The following is an 8113-nucleotide window of genomic DNA, read 5'->3' on the forward strand; positions in this document are numbered from 1 at the left end:
GGCCATACTCATGAGGTTATGGTCCCTCATCCAATATGACTGGTGTCCTTAGAAGGAGAAGAAAAGATACACAGACACAGGGAGAACCCTGTGTGAAGACAGAGGTAGAGACGAGTGATGTGTTTACAAATCAGGAGATGCCAAGGATTGCCAGCAACACCCAAAGCCAAGAGAAAGGCTTGGAACAGATTCTTCCCTAAAGCCTTCAGAGGGAGCATACCCTGCCCGACACCTTGATTTCAGACGTGTGGCCTCCAGAACCATGAGAGAAGATATTTCTGTTGCTTTAAGCCACTCAGTACTTGCTGCAGGGGTACTTGCTACAGTAGGCCTAGGAAATGAATACCGTCAGAATCCCTACAGTCAGGTTGGTGTGGGAGTGGCTTCTTAAGCAAGTGCTCACAGGTGAAACCATGAGAGAGAGAGCGGCGTGGGGAGCAGAGCGGGAAAAGGAGAGTAAGGCTGCTCGGCCAAGTTCCACAGGTGGTGATGTCCCAACTCGGAGGGGGACTCAAGTGTAAGCGATGCCTTGGGGTGGGCTCACCCGAGGCAAGGGAGCTAGGGTTCCTGCCCCAGCACCCCATCCATTACAGGCTGTAGACCACCCCAAGGGCCTTCACCTGCAGGCAAGTGGGATCCAGTAACTAGAAGGTAGTTCTCCATAAAGGTGCAGCACACTTTGCTTGTTGAAATCAAAAGTACCCCCAAAAGGGAAAGAAAAAAATGGTAAGAGGGGATCAAGGCGGAGTACCAGCATCATCCAACACATCAAACTATCTGGTCTGTGATATCTGGAGTCCAGAAGCTGGATGCTAACGCCAGTCCTGCTATAAACATGTAAATATTTCTGTTTTGGGTGGTAAACAGCCACAGCCTTGGGCCCCTGCTTCCCCCCTGCTACTTTGGTCTCATCCCTGGAACCCCTGGACTTGCCTACAATCCAACAACTAAAATGCTGGGCACAGAGGGTGGTCACCAAACACTATGGCCAGTGTTCTTTCTTCTTTTTTTAAAAAAATCTTTTAATTTATTTATTTGTTTGTTTGTTTATTTTTGGCTGCATTAGGTCTTCATTGCTACGCGCGGGCTTTCTCTTGTTGTGGCGAGCGGGGGCTACTCTTCGTTGTGGTGTGCAGGCTTCTCACTGCGGTGGCTTCTCTTGTTCAGAACATGGGCTCTAGGCACGCGGGCTCAGTAGTTGTGGCTCGCGGGCTTAGTTGCTCCGCGGCATGTGGGATCTTCCTGGACCAGGGCTCAAACCCATGTCCCCTGCATTGGCAAGCGGATTCTTTTTTTTTTTTTTAATGGATTTTCTTGTGGATTTTTTTTTTTTTTTTTTTTGGCTGAGTTGGGTCTTTGTTGCTGCGCACGGGCTTTCTCTAGTTGCGGTGAGCAGGGGCCACTCTTCACTGCAGTGCGCGGGCCTCTCATCGCGGTGGCTTCTCTTGTTGTGGAGCACAGGCTCTAGGCATGTGGGCTTCAGTATTTGAGGCTCACGGGCTCCAGAGCGCAGGCTCAGAAGTTGCGGCACATGGGCTCAGTTGCTCCGTGGCACGTGGGATCCTCCCGGACCAGGGCTCGAACCCGTGTCCCTTGCACTAGCAGGTGGATTCTTAACCACTGCGCCACCAGGGAAGCCCGGCAAGCGGATTCTTAACCACTGTGAAGTCCCCAGTGTTCTTTCTAATTAGTCAGCTATTAAGATTTTGACTATCATTCCCCAGATTAAGCACCTGCTATGTACCTAATCCAGTGATCAGAACTGTGAGGGACAGAAATTTTAGATAATACCTGCCTTCAAGAAGTTTAAATTTGAGGTGAGAACAGATTCAGATTAAATAATCAGGAGTAATTATGTGCTAAACTCTGTGTCTCAGTCCATTTGGGCTGCTATAACAAAAATACCATAGACTGGGTGACTTAAACAACAAATTATTTTTTTTAAACATGTGTATACTGCAATTTTATTTCAATCGCACAAACGAAGTTAGCATATAGGAAATTTAAATGAAACAGTACTGTAAAAATAGCAGAGAACCAAAAAATCTAAAACGGAAGTACACCTAAAGCATGAGAATTCAACATTCATTAGTGTTTCATCTTCTTATTTGATTGACACTTGATGTTTGCAAATTTTGAAACAAACTTTGAGATCATGATGACTATTGTGAAGAGATTTCAGCACCAGCACTAAGATTTGAACATTCAGTTGGTTTGCAATTGACTTGTTAGCCAGTTACATAATATATAGTACAGATTTGTCACAGGTCAGATCACAGTGTTGAAGGAAAGAAGTACCTTCCTGTAATTAGACAGGATCCCCTAAACTGCACTCAGCTTAAGACATCCAATGTAGAAGAGCATGAAAGCCATCATAATAATGTGGCTTCAAGGAACATAGTTTTGATAAGGAAAATAACCTAAGCTTCTGTTTCCCATTTTAATTACTGATATCTCTTAACAATGACAAAACTGTCACATAGGACAGTACATGTATACAGCAATTCAATCAAACTTCTTGGAAAGAACACATTTAGCAATCTGGGATGATGCAGGATGACAGGAAATGTAATGTGATTCAGTATTGGTTCTTTTTGTCATTTTACACAGACATCATGTTAATATTAGATCAAGGCACAAAACTTTGTGCATAAACCAGTTTCTTTTTTAAGATCTAGCATTTTTTTGGTAGATATTTATTGGAGTATAATTGCTTCACAATGGTGTGTTAGTTTCTGCTGTATAACAAAGTGAATCAGCTATACATATACATACATCCCCATATCTCCTCCCTCTTGCGTCTCCCTCCCACCCTCCCTATCCCACCGTGCTAGGTGGTCACAAAGCACGGAGCTGACGTCCCTGTGCTATGTGGCTGTTTTGAGTTCCACAGTAAGATATAATTTACATGAAGCTCAGAATCATGTTTCAGACCATTGAACTTACTGAAGTTAAAATATAAATAGCTGAAGACGTGACGTAAAAGGTGAAGTACTTGGTTCTGTTAACATATTTACCAATTAAAGCCACAAAATATTCCTCATTATTATTCATGCAGATAATTGAGAAAAAAAGATAGTGCAGAAATTAACTTTAAGTAAAACATTATTCCTTCCCTTCCTCCCACTCCCCTATACTCTGCAAAATCTTTTCCCTGGGACTAGGCCTTGAAAAGGCCACTACATATTAGTTTGACGTGCATTACTGTCTGCAATTAAAAAAGCTAATTTTGGGACTTCCCTGGCGGTCCAGTGGTTAGGACTCTGGACTTTCACTGCCAAGGGCGCGGGTTCAATCCCTGGTTGGGGAACTAAGAACTCGCAAGCTGTGTGGCACGGCCAAAAATAAAATAAAATAAAACAAATAAAAAATAAAAAAGCTAATTTTGTGGTGGTTGTAATTACGTTATAAAAATGTCCACACACATAAATCTAAAAAAGGTTGAAAACCTACAGTAAATCTACAATATATTGTTTTACATTCGACCACTGGTTTGTGTTATGTAGGAGTCACAGATTTGGTAAAGCATTTGTAACAATTTAGGAAGGCATCTACATCTTTAGATTCTGGACGAATTTTATGTTTGAATCTACAAAATTGCATGAAGTCTAACTCGAGAGACTTCCTATTGTTCTAAAATTCCTCACTCTGGACAAATCATTTTTAGGACACTTTCTTATAAATATCACCCTGTGAAAGCACATACAATTCCACTTGTTCCACATCTTATGATCTTAACCTGCATAGGGCTGACCTCAATAGGAATATCAAATATGATAGAAAGACAAACCTGAGAGAAACATTTACAATACAATAGTATAACTTGCTAAATTCTTCATCAGCCTTCTCTGAAAAAAACTTCTCAAGCCTTTCTCCTCTTTATCTTAGTGTGGATTGTGGAAAATGTGCAATTTTTCTCTTGACATGAAAATATTTCAAGGCATGGCGATCCTGCCTGACAGGTTTAGTATTTTCTGCATAACTAATGCAGGAACTCCTGTATGACTCCCTTCCATCCTGTTGTAAAGGTCAGAAAAAAGCAGCAAACTGGGAGGGAAATAGCTTATCGCCAGAGTAGTAATGTCTGAAGGCTTTCAAAGTATGTTGGTTTTTCCCTCCTTCTGACTGTTTGTCTCCATTTTCTTCTTACAGCTCACAAAATGTAGGGGGTTTGTTGTTGTTAACAGTTGTTCTTTGTAGGTTTTTTTTTTCCTTCTCCGGATTAAAGTCCTATCTCTCCTTAGTTTGTTTCTCTATGCAGTATTTGACTTGCTCAGTTCCTGCCTGATTGCATCATCGAGCTCATCTTTTAGCTTAGTTAATTCTTTTCTCATTTCATCTAGAATATCCTGCTTCCGCCTGGACTCCGTTCCCCTGGGCTGCGAAGAAGGTGCAGATTTTCGTCTGGAAATAACAGATGACTTGCTGCCATTCATTGTATTTGTTCTTTCTCAAGGTTTTCTTGTTGGTTCAGGTGTGTTCAGGTACTTGTTCAGGTTGTTCAGATTGTTCAGGTACTTGCTGAAGAGGCCTTAGAAGTTACAGGCTCTGAATCTTCATTTTTGTCCTCTTTTTGTTCTGTTTCTATTGTTGATCCCTTTTCAGCAGTTCTTCTCCTCCTGGCCAGCAGGGCACTCATTTCTTCCATTAAACCACTACCCCCTAAAGGAAGGGGTCCCTTTCCATGACCTGTATCTGTTTTAGATGAGGCCGAACTCACACCAGTGTTATTCCCTCCGCTTGGGAAAGAGGCATCTTCCATGCGTGACACTTTCCGAAGTTTTGCTCCAGCAGTTGCCGTGGCAAGTCCAGTTAAAGGGCAGTTGTCTTCAGATGTGGATCCCGGAAAGAATCCAGATGCAGGGAGGGGAGAACCAGGAGGTGGTGGAGGGGGAGGGGGTACTTGATTAGGAAGCGGTGGTGGGGGAGGTGGAGGCCCAAGGACGAGGACGGAAGTGGAGGGGGTGGAGGGGGTCCTGGGGGAGGAGGGAGTACGGTTGATGCCTGGGCAGGACCTGGTGGGAGTGGAGAAGGGGGTGGAGGTGCAGGTGGTCCCAAGACAATGCCCTGTTGGGCTGGAGTCTCTGCCGGCTAAGAGGCAGCCTGCAAGCCTGGCTCAGAAGCGGAGGAGTCTCCCAGCACAGAGTTCAGAGACGTCTCCTCAGATGCAGGGGCAGCAGCAGCTGATATTCTTTGCTCTCACTCGCATTCCAGCAGCTCCCTTTCTAGCTGCTCGTGCGGCTCTCTTTCTGGCCTTTCCCGGTCCAGTCTCTCCAGCCCCTCCCGCTCTTCTCTCTGTCTCTCCAGCTGCTCCTGCTTCAGTCGCTCCCTCTCCAGCCTTTCCCTTTCTAACCTCTCCCTCGTCAGTCTCTCCCTTTCCATGCTTTCTCTCTCCCGCCTTTCCCACTCCAGCTCCTTTTGTCGTTGCTGTTCTTGTAGTTGCCTTCTTTGAATTTCCAATTCTCCTTGTGATGGGCCATTCTGAATTTGGGCAGGTAGCTGTGAATTTTGTCTAGGCAATGTTGGCCCTGTTTCCTGTGAATTCAGCACTTCTAAGGCGTGCGTCATGGCACTTGTGAACATTGGCATCTTCCTTGCTGCCAAAGTTGAGACCATACACCTGTCTAGCATCCCGCCATTGGTGGAAGGTCTGTGTAGCTTGATTGTACTTCAGCCCTTTAGGAACGGCGCGGTTTATCACGACCTGATGGTCCTGAATCTTCCTGCTCACCACTCTGAACGTGCTGTTGCCTGTATGATGATACATACGAACTCTGCTGAACCCAGTTGAACCACCAGCTGGCACCCACTTTTTATTGGCATCATCATAAACCATCACAGCAGCTCTTGCCTGACAGATAATCTGTCCAATTATTATTTTAAATGTATTATGCCACTTCCTTCTGGTCTGCAGAGTTTCTGCTGAAAAATCAGCTGATAACCTTATGGGAGTTCCCTTGTATGTTATTTGTTGCTTTTCCCTTGTTGCTTTTAATATTTTCTCTTTATCTTGAATTTTTGTCATTTTGATTGCAATGTGTCACAGTGTATTCCTCTGTGGGTTTATCCTGTATGGAATTCTCCGGGCTTCCTGGACTTGGGTGATTGTTTCCTTTCCCAGGTTAAGATGTTTTCAGCTATTATCTCTTCAAATATTTTCTCAGGCCCTTTCTCTCTTCTCCTTCTGGGACGCCTATAATGTGAATGTTAGTGCACTTAATGTTGTTCCAGAGGTCTCTTAACTGTCCTCATTTCTTTTTTTTTTTTGAATATAAATTTTAATTAATTTGTTTGTTTATTTATTTAGTTATGGCTGCATTCGGTCTTCGTTGCTGCATGCAGGCTTTCTCTAGTTGTGGAGAGCAGGAGCTACTCTTCATTGCGATGTACGGGCTTCTCTTTGAGGTGGCTTCTCTTGTTGCAGAGCATGGGCTCTAGGTGCGCGGGCTTCAGTAGCTGTGGCACATGGGCTCATTAGTTGTGGCTCGCAGGCTCCAGAGCGCAGGCTCAGTAGTTGTGGCGCACAGGCTTAGTTGCTCCATGACATGTGGGATCTTCCGGGACCAGGGCTCGAACCCGTGTCCCCTGCATTGGCAGGCAGATTCTTAACCACTGTGCCACCAGGGAAGTCCTCCTCATTTCTTTTCATTCTTTTTTCTTTTTTCTGCTCCTCAGTGGTGATTTCCCCTACTCTGTCTTCCAGCTCACTGATCCATTCTGCTTCATTTACTCTACTGTTGATTCCTTCCAGTGTGTTTTTCACTTCAGTGATTGTATTTTTCAACTCTGTTTGGTTGTTCTTTATATTTTCTAACTCTTTGTTAACAAATCCTTGTAACTTATCCATCTGTGCATCCATTTTTCTCCCGAGTTCTTGGATCACCTTTACAATTGTTACTCCAAACTCTTTCTCTGGTAGATTGCCTATCTCCACATCACTTAGTTCTTCTGGGGTTTTATCTTGTTCCTTCATCTGAGACATATTCCTCTGCCACCTCATTTTGTCTAAATTTCTATAGTATTTTTATGTACGTGGTGGGTTAATTACGTTTCTCAACTTTGGAGAAGTAGCCCTCTCTAGCAGACGTCCTATGTGTCCCAGCAGTACCCTCCTCTCTCGTCACCCAAGGGCCACGGGCCAGCTGGTTCCAGAGTAGTGTCTGGCCTGTTTGCAGACAACAGGCTGCTGGATCGTAGTTTTCTTCCTTCTGGTTTCTACCCCCTGGTGGGTAAGGCTGGTCTAGAAGCTCATGTAGGCTTCCTGGCGGGAAGGGCTGTTGCCAGCCCACTGGTGGGTGGAGCTGGGTCCTGGCCCTCTGGTGGGCAGGGCTGTGCCTAGGGTCCTGTCTAGAGGTGGCTGTGGGATCAGGAAGTCTTTAGGCAGCCTGTCTGCTAATGGGTGGGGCTGTTAGTGGTTTGGCCTGAAGCCTACAGGCTGTTGGGTGGGACTGGGTCTTGGTGCTAATGACCCAAGCAAGATGTCTGCCTCAAGGATAGTTCATGAAGATGAATGCTCCCTAGTATATCTGCCACCAGCTCTTATGACCCCAGCATGAGCCACAGCCACCCCCTGCTTCCCCAGGAGACCCTCCAAGACCAGCAGGTAGGTCTGGCCCAGGGTTCTATGAAGTTACTGCTTTTGCCCTTGGTTCCAGTGCACATGAGATTTTGTGTAATCCCTTTAAGAGCTAAGTCTCTGTCTCCCCCAGTCCTGCGGAGCTTCTGCAATAAAGCCCTGCTGGACTTCAAATCCAAATGCTCGGGGGCCCTTCTTCCCGATGCCAGACCCCAGGGCTGGGAAGCCTGATATGGGCCTCAGAACTCTCACTCCTGTGGGAGAGCCTCTGCAATATAATTATTCTCCAGTATGTGGGTCACCGGGGGGGGGGGGAGGGGGGGATTTTTTTTTTTTACTTGTTTCAGTTTGTTCTTATTTTTATTTTTTTTTAACATCTTTATTGGAGTATAATTGCTTTACAATGTTGTGTTAGTTTCTGCTGTAGAACAAAGTGAATCAGCTATACATATACATACATCCCCATATCCCCTCCCTCTTGCATCTCTCTCCCACCCTCCCTATCCCACCCCTCTAGGTGGTCACAAAGCACCGAGC

General features: G+C 45.1%; 1 pseudogene; it reads right to left on the bottom strand.

Moving 5' to 3' along the window:
• Positions 1-4253: 4253 nt before the first annotated feature.
• On the bottom strand, positions 4254-5869 carry LOC133076411 (protein enabled homolog; annotated as a pseudogene).
• Between the last annotated feature and the right edge of the window lie 2244 nt (positions 5870-8113).

The sequence above is a fragment of the Eubalaena glacialis genome, chromosome 16 (genome assembly GCF_028564815.1).
Source record: "Eubalaena glacialis isolate mEubGla1 chromosome 16, mEubGla1.1.hap2.+ XY, whole genome shotgun sequence".
Classification (NCBI taxonomy): Eukaryota; Metazoa; Chordata; class Mammalia; order Artiodactyla; family Balaenidae; genus Eubalaena; species Eubalaena glacialis.